The following is an 11,508-nucleotide window of genomic DNA, read 5'->3' as shown; positions in this document are numbered from 1 at the left end:
TGGCATCGTTGTGGCACTGCAGGAGGCCCAGGATGGACATGTCGTCTGAGGAATGGGAGGGGGAGTTGAAATGGTTCGCGACTGGGAGGTGCAGTTGTTTGTTGCGAACCGAGCGTAAGTGTTCTGCAAAGCGGTCCCCGAGTCTCCGCTTGGTTTCCCCGATGTAGAGGAAGCCACACCGGGTACAGCGGATGCAGTATACCACATTGGCAGATGTGCAGGTGAACATCTGCTTGATGTGGAAAGTCTTCTTGGGGCCTGGGATGGGGGTGAGGGAGGAGGTATGGGGGCAGGTGTAGCACTTCCTGCGGTTGCAGGGAAGAGTGCCGGGTGTGGTGGAGCTGGAGGGGAGTGTGGAGCGGACAAGGGAGTCACGGAGAGAGTTGTCCCTCCGGAAAGCAGATAAAGGTGGGGAGGGAAAGATGTCTTTGGTGGTGGGGTCGGATTGCAGATGGCGGAAGTGTCGGAGGATGATGCGTTGGATCCGGAGGTTGGTGGGGTGGGGCTCAAAGGGTAATTCAGTTTGATTGTAGTTGCACAGGATGTTGCTTGTGCCTTTTGGTTAAAGAGTAAGATGTTTTGTCTAAAAATAAATCACAGTATTTTATAACCAAAACAAATTGCTTGAAAGGCTCAGTAGATCTGGCAGCATTTGTGGAGAGAAATCAGAACCAACAGTTTGGGTTCAGTGACCCTCAGATGATGGTAGCTAAGAAACCGTTGGTTTTTATGCAGAAGATAGGTTGGGAGGTGGAGGAGAAAGGGGTAAGGAGTAAATGAGGTGGAGATAGAGAGAGAACAACAGTTGGATAGACCAAGGAATAGATAACGATCAGCCTAGAAGAATAAATAGCTATTAGAGGAAAATTAGTCTCTAACAATGCGTGGTGTGGAATAGCAGACCATGTGATAACAAGGTGTGTGGGAGCTAGGGTAAGGATATGGGAGAAGGTGCCATTTTTTGTGTTTGGAAACATTTAACGTATTAAATTCTCTGGAATTCTTCAATAAGGCTTTTTACTTGTCCTGCTTTTTAAAGTTAATTAAATGGGATTAGGGTGTCATTGGCTAGGCCAGCATTTATTGCCCATCCCTAAATGCCCAAAAATAGTTCAGAATCAACCATCTTGCTATGAATCCAGATTTCTGTTGAATTCAAAATCCGCCAACTGTCATGGCGGGGTTTGAACCTGGGTACCCAGAGCTTAACAGTCCAGTGATAACACCGCTAACTGCCACCTCCCCCTCATTTTCAGCTTCCAGAACCCTGTAAAGAAAATTGCATTGAGCATCCAATAATCCAGTTGCCATTGTGATGAAATCTTTCTTGTTTATGGGAAAGTGTGCAAGCTGTTGTCAAACGTTTTGTTAGGTGCTTTAATTCTGGTCGCAAAGTTTGTTTTTTTTTAAGAAACAGTCCACAGTTGAAAGAGAAATTCTGGGAATGGGCAGTGACTTTAAATTTCTGAGAAATTGAAGGGAAACTGAAACCAGACAGTATTAAACTTGCTTGAAAGGGGCAGATGACTGCAGGCAGACAGTGAAGAAACAGGCTAGAAATTTGTGTCATGGCTGGAAGGAAAATCAAAAGGGCTGGGTCAGTGAGCAGGGCTGAGAGGGATCAGAAAAATTGTGCCTCTTAGTGAAAATTACAATACTTGGATGAGACACACTTGATGGACTGGAGCACGGAGACATCGTATAACTAAATGTAGATGATCCCAGCTGCTATTGTTATTGGACAAGCGAGATCCTAGACTGAAATCTGGTTTGATAGATCATACTTTTTATTTTTAGTTTTTATTTAATGTTAAAGTAGTCTTTCGCTGAAACATAGCGCATAATGATGTAGATTTGATTCTAACAATAAAACCATTTTATTATGCAAAAGATAAGAAACAAGCAAGCTATTTATATATAGCAAAATTTGAACAATTTTGAAACATAAGAATACAATCCCATCTATCCCAACACTATCATTTTACGATAGCCAATCATAATGTTTGTTTCTTCATTGCATCTAGATTTTTAACTGAACTGTTTCTTTCAGTTTCTGGTTTTGAGAGTTTGATTCCTTTTCCTTGATAAATCACACAATTGAGCTTAGACTGCCTTTGAACTAGCTTTGAATAAACCATTCAGAATTCTAACCAAACACTTCTGGTCTGGAATGTTTTAACTAAAATCCTTACACGGAGGTAACCTAAGTTCTAAACTGTCTCCTTTCTTTGGGGAAAACCTATTTCACATCTCTAACTTCCACTTGGATCTCTATGAATTGAATGCAAAAATTTTCCAAGCAATGTATTTTTCCACTAAGCTCAAAAAAACTTGATGCTTTTAACCTGAAAACAAGCTAATGCTTCTCAATATTTACTGTATTTGCTCATAAAGCCCCCAGTACAAGCGCATTCCCATTATGACCCAGGAACTCACTTTTACAATGGCTTTTTTTAAAAAAAAATTTTAAAAGTTGATGATTAAACCCCCTCATGCAGACCAAAACCCACATAGTACTAATTCAAAATGTAATATTTAAAATTCATTTTCTGAATAAATTATTAATTTAAAAATCACCTCTTACATCGCAGTCATATTTACGAATGAGCTTTTATTTGCATCAATGAGCAGATACCACACTGCTTTGCATCGTTAAGTGCGATGTAAACCTGGTTCAATGTCTTTAACAAAATCTAATGCTACTGTGAAGTATGTAATATTAATACCACATTTGATATTAGTTTTAAATATTGTAATTTACTTTATTATTAACATAGGCCTGGAGTTTTAAGAGCAATAAGCGGAGACAACAAACCAGCATGATGTTGCAGAGGTCCATCTGTGTGCAGTAAGTGCTAAATGTTTATATATGTTACATAATTGCAAAGAATATTTTGTTTCATTAGTCTCCAGTTAGACTGCAACTATTGGTGTTTCAGCCAAGCAGTACCCGGTTTATATTGCTTGGCTGAAACTTCATCTGCCAAATGAGTGATTTCTGCATGGTTGTTTACACATGTCCTTGAACTCCTCCAACCAAAGTTATGTTTCAAATCTTTGTAAATGTTTAGATCAACTTTGCATCCCTTACCTCCAGGTCTTTTAGCTCCATCAGTGATTATGAGGGATGTTGAAATGGAATGGCAAATGAACAGTGATTGTTCCTTATCCTTTAGTGGGCAAAAGTAAAGTAACTTGGCCCTGTCCTGTCATGCAGTTTGGGCCTTTTGTCAATACTGCACTCAAGTAGTTACGCTTTGACTACAGCAGCAAACTTAAATCTGCACTACATTCATAGTCAGTAGGTTAATTGCCTAATCTGGGCAAGATCATCAGAGATAGTAAGAACTGCCAGTGCTGGAGTCTGAGATAACACAGTGTGGAGCTGGAGGAGCACAGCTGGCCAGGCAGCATCAGAGGAGCAGGAAAGCTGACATTTTTGGGTCAAGCCCCTTCTTCAGAAATGGGGGAGGGGGAAGGGAGCTCTAAAATAAATAGAGGGAGGAGGGGTGGGGCTGGGGAACATAAGTGGGATGGCGATAGGTGACTGCAGGTAGGCAGTGGTGGGGATTGGTCAGGGAGGTGGGATGGGTGGATAGGTGGGAGAGATGATGGGCAGGTCAAGGAGGCGGGGATGAGAGGGAGGGTTGGTCATGGGATGAGGCTGGGGGTGGGGAGATTTTGAAGCTAGTAAAGTCCACATTGAGACTATTGGGTCGTAGGCTGCCAAGGTGGAATATGAGGTGCTGCTCCTCCAATTTCCAGGTGGTGTAGTTATGACTCTGAGGGAGGCCCAGGATGGACATGTCGTCCAGGGAATGGGAGGGGGAGTTGAAGTGGTTTGTGACTGGAGGTGTTTGTCACGAACAGAGCATGTGCTCTTCAGAGAGGTCTCTGCTTGGTCTCACCAATGTAGAGGAGGCCACGTCGGGAGCAGTAGATGCAGTAGACCACATTAGCGGATGTGCAGGTGAACATCTGTCTGATGTGGAAGGTTTTGTTGGGTCCTTGGATGGACGTGAGAGGGGAGATGTAGGGGCAGGTGCAACACTTCCTGTGGTTGCAGGGAAAGGTGCTGGGGGTGGTGGGGCTAGTGGGGAGTGTGGAGCGAACGAGGGAGTCGCAGAGAGAGTGGTCCCTACGGAAGGCAGATAGGAGTGTGGGGGGATATATATCCTTGGTAATGGGGTCAGATTGCAGGTGGTAGAAGTGGCAGAGAATGATAGGTTGTCTCCGGAGGTAGTGGGTTGATATGTGAGGACAAGGGGGATCCTATCTTTGTTTTTGTTGCGGGGAGCGATGTGGGGGCAGAGGTGCAGGAAATGCAAGAGATGCGATCGAGAGCATTTTCGACCACTGAAGGGGGGATGTTGCGCACCTTTAAATAAAAGGACATCTGGGATGTTCGGGAGTGGTCCTTGAGATAAGAGGACATCTGTCACCCCAACCTCAAGTTCACCTGGACCATCTCTGATACTTCTCTCTCCTATCTGGACTCTCTGTCTCCATCTCTGGTGACCATCTCAAAACTGATATCTATTTCAAGCCCACCAATTCCCACAGCTACCTAGACTACACCTCCTCTTGGCCACCTTCCCGCAAGAATGCAATCCCCTACTCCCAATTCCTCCGCCTCTGCCGCGTCTGCTCCCAAGATGGGGTGTTCCACTCCACTCACCTACCTTCCCCAGCCCCACCCCTCCTCTCTCTATTTATTTCAGAGCTCCCTTCCCCCTCCCCCATTTCTGAAGAAGGGTCCCGACCCGAAACGTCAGCTTTCCTGCTCCTCTGCTGCCTGGCCGGCTGTGCTCCTCCAGCTCCACACTGAGCAAGATGATGGCATTTTTCTGTGGTTACTCAGCAATTTGGTTGGAACTTAAATTATTGTTAAAAGTTGGAATTATAGCATCTCAGCCATGAATTGTTCTGATGATATGTCAATAACATGATCCATCACCATGCAGTGGACAACAGGCATGAGTACATTCAAAGTTTGCAGTCTTTCTCCATCATGTTGGAATCACTGTTGGGATTAACAGTGAATAGTGACTCAATTACAACGCAAAGTTGCCAGATTTGAGGCTGCAATTTAATTTTTTGAGAACTTTGTTAATGTATATACAAAAGTAATAAATTCCTGTGATAACATTATCTTTTGACTACTTGCAGGTATAATTTTAGTTGGGTTGTTGCTGCTGGTGAACTGAATAAAATAATTTTTCAAAAATACATAGGTCAACTTGCATGTCGTAACCTTTAAAGCCTCCAAAAATGCAGCCAAAATTGGGGGTCAGCACATGCACCAAGCCAAGTGAACAATGTGAACCACACATTAGATTCGGCAGTCAACACTTTGAAATGTAAAACAAAGCTATTTCTTGAAATTAATGTTGCGAATGGTTCAGTCCAAAATGGGGATACACAAAAGAACTGTTGATCTAAAATCTTTGCTGGGTTGAAGGTTTAGTGTGGTGTTTATATATACATGGCATTTGTGCTAATTCCATCTATGTTGAGGGCTCATTCGAAAGCATCTCTTAAAAGCACAACAGTTGTGAGCTGTTGTAGGCCATTTGATCCCCTGAGTCTGTTCTACAATTAGATAGCATGTAGCTAATCTGATTATGTCATCAACTCTACATCGCTGTCCGTTCCCCATAACTCCTTTGGATATAATCTATGAATTACACAGACTTGCAGATCTCTTGAGAGAGGAAAAACAAATCATGACTGCACTTTTAAATGGTAAATCCTGGATTTTTAAACTGTGTCAATTAGATCTAAACTTCCCTATGAGGGTAAGCATCCTCTCAGTATTTACCTTGTTAAGTCTTCATCCATCTTTCAATAAAATTTTGTCTCTAAATTGCTTTAAATACAACTATGTTTTAAGCAAGGAGACCAGAATTACGTACACCACTCCAGATGTAGCCTGGTCAAAGGCTGTGTACAATTGTAGCAAGATTTTTCTGCTTTTATATTTCATCCTCACCATAATACCTTTTGCTTTCCTAAATCACCTACTACAGATATACCTTCTGGCTACAAGAACAGGTCATACTAGAAATGCTACAGTGAGGTACTCACCACCTGATTGCCCAAAGCCTATTCGCCATCTACAAGGCACAAGTCAGGAGTGTGATGGAATATTCCCCACTGGCCTGGATGAGTGTAATTCCAACAACACTCATGGAACTTAATGCCATCCAGGACAAAGCAGCCCATTTGAGTGGCACCACACCCGCAAGCATCCACTCCTTCCACCACTGCTCAGTAGCAACAGTGCATTGTATCTACAAGATGCACTGCAGGAATTCACTGAAGATCCTTAAAAAGCACCTTCCATGCCCACGACTACTTCCCACGTGTCTCCTGCCCTCGTCCTTCTAAATGGAACATCATAGCCTGCAAGTTTCCTTCCAAGCTACTCGCCATCCTGACTTGGAAATATATCACTGTTCTTTCGCTGTTTCTGGGTCAAAATCCTGGAATTCCCTCCCTGTGAGGGATTGAGTCCACCTACACCACATGGACTACAACTGTTCATGAAGACAGTCCATCACCACCTTCTCAAGTATAATTAGGGACGGGCAATAAATACTGGCCAGCGATGCCCACAAGTGAATAAAGAAAAGCCTTTTATGATTCATGTACCAGGACACCAGATCCCTCCTAGTATAGAATTCTTGCCATTCAAATAATGTATCGTTTATTTAGACTTCCTGCCAAAGTGGACAAGTTCAAATTTTCTTATTTATACTTCATCCTACGGTTTCTTTTTGTCCACTCACTTAGAGTGTTTTAAAAAAAAAAGGAATTTCAACAGGTTACGTCCTCTTGACAACTTGGCTTCATACCCATTGTTGTGTCATCAGTAAATTCTGATTGTAAAATTGGTACTTTTGTTCAAGTCAAGGATAGTCAAGTTCCTGAAGTGAATCTGTTGTTGAGGACATCAAGACTCTGACTGGTCCCTTCTCCTTTTGATCTCATCTTCAGAGTATATTTGTTTTCTTTCAGTCATGTACCAGGTTTTCACGAGCAGTTGATGGAGCAGTTACTTGACAGAATAGTTACTGTATGACTTCTCCTGTGATTCTTTTCACTGGGCAACCTATTTCTGTTTTCCACTTGCTGTGTGCAATGTATTCTGAGGGTGTATATTAATCTCCTGAATATCATCTTCACAACCCACATCACCTATTAGATCTTAAGTCATGACTTATGATGTTAAATGAGTAATACACAGAATTCTGGGGTGAAATGCAAGGATTACATTAGTTGAAAAGTGCAATAGACCTGTTTACTAAGAATATGCAAAAGCATGATCTTTGGTATCATGATACCATTGTGGCAACTTGTTTGCAGTGATTTACTACAACTCTGTTTTCTTAGAGTGACAAAATTTTAATGCCCCAGGCTTTGTTTCAGCTCCAGGCGTGGGGCTCTCTCCTGAGTGAGAGCAAATGTTCAGCATGGTGGGAGTTGGTTAAACTGCTATATTTTTAAATATTAAAAGAAGCAAGCACTTGCCTTTTCACAGTCAGTCACACCTCAAAGATCTCTGGGTTGTGTCCACCGTTGGAAAAACAGGAATTAAAATGGTCTTACAACCATTCAGCATCGAATCCAAACTCTGAAGGGGTTGTTGCTGCTTCGGCGTTCATAACCCCAAAATTTCATTGGGTTTGTAGCCCATAGTTTGGGAAGCCCTGGTCTGCTGTAATCTGAAAGCTCAAAAACTATTGCAATGGCATGGAAATGCAAGTATGGAAAGACAAATACCTCTCAGGTCACTGCCATTTGCGTTACAGTGCCCAAATGCAGATTCAGTACTTCCATATCTGCCAACCTCATATTGGCAATGACATTACAATACATTATCTTTTGTGCAGGTGGTGGTACTTTACCGCAGTTTGAATCGCAACTTCACACAGATTGTGGTTACATAGCAAATTTGAAGTTTTATTTCCTCAGCTGTAATAACCTAAAAGCTTGAATTGCTTCGTAAGTATCTCCAAAAGTTTGAGTCAATGCACTGACTGCTGGGACTTGTAAAGGCTGTTACAGTTTTGCTGCTGTTGCAGAAGTTGCATGGAGGTTTTCTTTTACATGCTTGCTGAGGTGAAGTATCAGAACTTCTAAAGTTTAATTCTTCAAAAATTGTGGACGTTTTGAACAGTGGGTGTGCTATTTCTTGATTTGAGAAAGATAAATTGTCAATTAACTAGTATTGCATTGCTTGATTAGAGAGCATGCTATAAAAGATCTTGCTGACCTGCTTTTAAACCCAGCAGCATCACTTAAGCTACTGCTACGCTTTGTATGAATGTGGCTTCCTGTGGAAGAAATTTTACTCTTGTCAGACACCTCTACCAGCAACACAGCTGAGAGCAAAGTTCAATGCTGTGGCAAATTGGGACAGACTTTGGATGTGTCAGTAGAGGATTTTATCATAACATATGTTGGGTTCGAGTACTTTTTTATGGGTATGTAAATGACGGCCATAGTTCATTTGTATTTGTCACGGCAGAGTGTGCGGTTTTTCCATTTGTTAGTTTAATACTGTTGTAACAATTCAGTTAATTCGTGTGTTTTACTCTAGATAACGTCAGCCATTCAGTAAGAGCTTCAACGTTGGCAAGCATGTTCACTTCACAGGTCACTTTCAAAATAAAGGGAGTTACACTTCCAGGTATTCTACAAAAAATAATGTTGCGAGTATTGTACAGCAACTTTGCAGAAGTAAAAGAACTACACAACTAGTGAATGAAATTGTAATTGGCAATATAGACCTCCATCACAAAGGGAATATATGCCATATTCAAGAATTTCTCATGTGGTTTTAGGCAGCATTTATTTGTTTTGTGCCCAACATGCCTTTGTAACTAGTTTAGTCTTGAGTTAGTATGACAAGTTTGTGTGGAGGGCAGTTATGCAACAGAGTTTTGTTGGGTGGTGATATATACTGGTAATTTGTTCCCCTGCACAATCTGGTACAGGCCAATTATTTGTCCTATGGAATTTTTAGTCAACCTCTTCTTTTAAATAATAAAAGTTGCTTTTCCCCTTTGCTTGGGTATGGCCATTTATTATTATTTTCCACCTTGTTTTAATAGATGCATGAATATTTTCTTTATTTACTATCCAATAAATCATGATTGCCTATGCCAGTACTTTTGTGTTAACGTTACCAAATGCCAGGGAGGCATGGTGGCTCAGTGATCACTGCTGCCTCACAGTGCCAGAGACCTGTGTTCGATTGCTCCCTTGGGCAACTAGCTATATGGAACTTGCACGTTCTCCCCATGTCTATATTGGTTTCCTCCCGGTCCAAAGATGTGTAGTTTAGCTGGATTGATCATGCTAAAATGCCCATTTTGTCTAAGGGTGTGATTCTTGTTAAATTAAATTCCTGTTGAGTCTAAACAATGGTACTTCATCTTTTATTTCTGTTTACGGGTCGAATTTTAAATTGTGCATTGCAAATGTGAATGTTTAATGATGGCAGCAGTTGTATGAAGTAACTGAATTAAATGCATTTGATTATTAACAGGCCAAATTGCTGCTGCGTCAGTTGCTCAATCAATAAGCATAACCAATTGGAGTAGTCTTCACACAAATAAAATTTGATGACTGGTGTGCTTTCATGAATATCTTATGAAATGTATATTTGATTTTTTTAAAATAGCAAAAAAATTGGGACTGAGTAAATAATGTCAAAGAAATTTTCTTTAATCACCATCTCTATTTAGCCAAGTTATGCCACATAGCCTCTCAATGTTGAATTTCCAGTTGCTGGAAAAATTGAATATGTTTTAAGTTTTTAAAATAATTTTAAACTTTTGGTTTAATGTATTCCTAACATGGTATCCTCTACATCAAAAAGTTTGTAAGATAATTAACACATTATGTTTTAAGTATAATGTCTCATGCATTTAAAACTCTACTATTGATCTATATACAGTCAATGGTGTCCTTGCAGGAAGAATTTTAGTTCTTTTTACAATGCCCCATCCGCCCTGATGGCTTACTGATTCTTGTTTGTTCTTGAGTAACTGTCTCCTGCAGATCAGTAGCATTCTTTTGGTTTTGCAGTGCTCAATAATTAGCTTAAAATAAACTCCCAATGTTCAACAGAATGTCTTTTTGTATGATGAACTCCAGCTTTTGTTAGAATGCAAAAAAAAGTTGGCATTAGAGAGAGCTGCGAAGAGATTCTGGCTTCTCCTTAAAAGGTGCCAAGTTATTTGTTCTTTAGAGTTTAAACCTGAAGGAAATTTTCTGGAGCAGTTTAAAACGTGACCAAAATATTTGTTGAGCAACTTAAATATAGGTGTAATTTGTTGGATTATAGAAGAAAAATCGCTTGGAAATTCTGGGTTTTGATGTAATTACCTCGAGTCAAAGAAGTGAAAGCATGGGAGACTTTGGGTTATTATGGAATTTCAGATGATCATTAAATTGCTATTTCACCATCATTTAGCTAAGAAATTGATAGTCATGTTGGAATTTACAAAGTTCACTCTCATTCAACATCTTGAGACACAACTATGCAAACAATTGCTATTTGACATCGTACTAATCCAAAGGGATAGGGATTTGTTCGCGCAGTGCCATGTTTTAAGTTGTCCCTTTAGGGATAGGTAGTGACATACACAGGACTGCCTGACCCTGGGGAGCGATGAAAGTACTAAGTAAATGGTTTCTTTCTGGGGCTGCTCAGGTGCTGTTTGTTCTTTTGTAATTGTTTCTTTAATGGCATTAGTTGTAATAATACAGAAATAAATGGGAAATCAATAATTTTATGCAGTTCTTTCATGTAATTGTTTGTTAATTGCAGTCTTGGATTAGATGCGCTTTTATAGTGTGATTAGTTTAACTTGACCAAACATAGCATAAACCAATCAATTGTAACTTGGCTAATGAGTTATTCAGATAATAAGCATCTAAGTTTACAAAAAGACTACTTCTTACAAAATTGATATTTGTGTATTTGACCTATTAATGTTTTGTGTGCGTGACTACCGTTCTTTTTTAAGTTGATATTTTCCCCCCCTTTGTACCTTAGGTGAAGTGTTTGCGGTATGTGGAAATTCACCTGCACTTGGCAATTGGTATTCTCAAAAAGCTGTGCTTCTGGAACCCGATAAAAATGATAGGTAAGTGAATGTAGGAGACGATCAATTGCTGCTGGGTAAAATGGTCAGATTTGTGGTGTCCCTTTCAGAGAAAGGGCCACTAGACCTGAAACATTGACTCTGCTTTCTCTCCATAGATGCTGCCAGTCCTGCTGAGTTTCTCCAGCTGTTTGTTTGTTTCAGATTTGCAGCATGTCGAGTTGGACTTCAATAATTCCAATTTATTTGGTCTGTCAGTTAGTATCTATTTGTTTCTTATCTTTTTTCCTGCTTGGTTGTTTTTCTTTCCGTTGATCACCTTCAGAAGATGAATTTGTAGACTTGGTCTGTCTGTTGGTTATTGCTATGAATGTTAGTAAGCTATCTA

The 11,508-nt window shown here is 40.5% G+C and overlaps 1 long non-coding RNA gene across 2 annotated transcripts in view; it reads left to right on the top strand.

The window, feature by feature from the left end:
• The window catches only part of LOC125484027, a 16,468-nt gene extending 5,306 nt beyond the window's left edge, over positions 1-11,162 (top strand). Inside the window, exons 2-5 of one of the 2 annotated variants that reach the window (XR_007262900.1) lie at positions 2,778-2,848; positions 7,896-8,007; positions 8,606-8,695; positions 11,072-11,162. This is a non-coding gene — a long non-coding RNA (uncharacterized LOC125484027). The remainder of the gene's footprint in view (positions 1-2,777; positions 2,849-7,895; positions 8,008-8,605; positions 8,696-11,071) is intronic. The other variant, XR_007262899.1, reaches the window with a different exon arrangement.
• The last annotated feature ends 346 nt before the right edge of the window (positions 11,163-11,508 follow it).

This window comes from Rhincodon typus, chromosome 9 (assembly GCF_021869965.1).
Source record: "Rhincodon typus isolate 14 chromosome 9, sRhiTyp1.1, whole genome shotgun sequence".
In the NCBI taxonomy this organism is placed as follows: domain Eukaryota; kingdom Metazoa; phylum Chordata; class Chondrichthyes; order Orectolobiformes; family Rhincodontidae; genus Rhincodon; species Rhincodon typus.
This window is presented reverse-complemented; position numbering and strand designations above follow the sequence as displayed.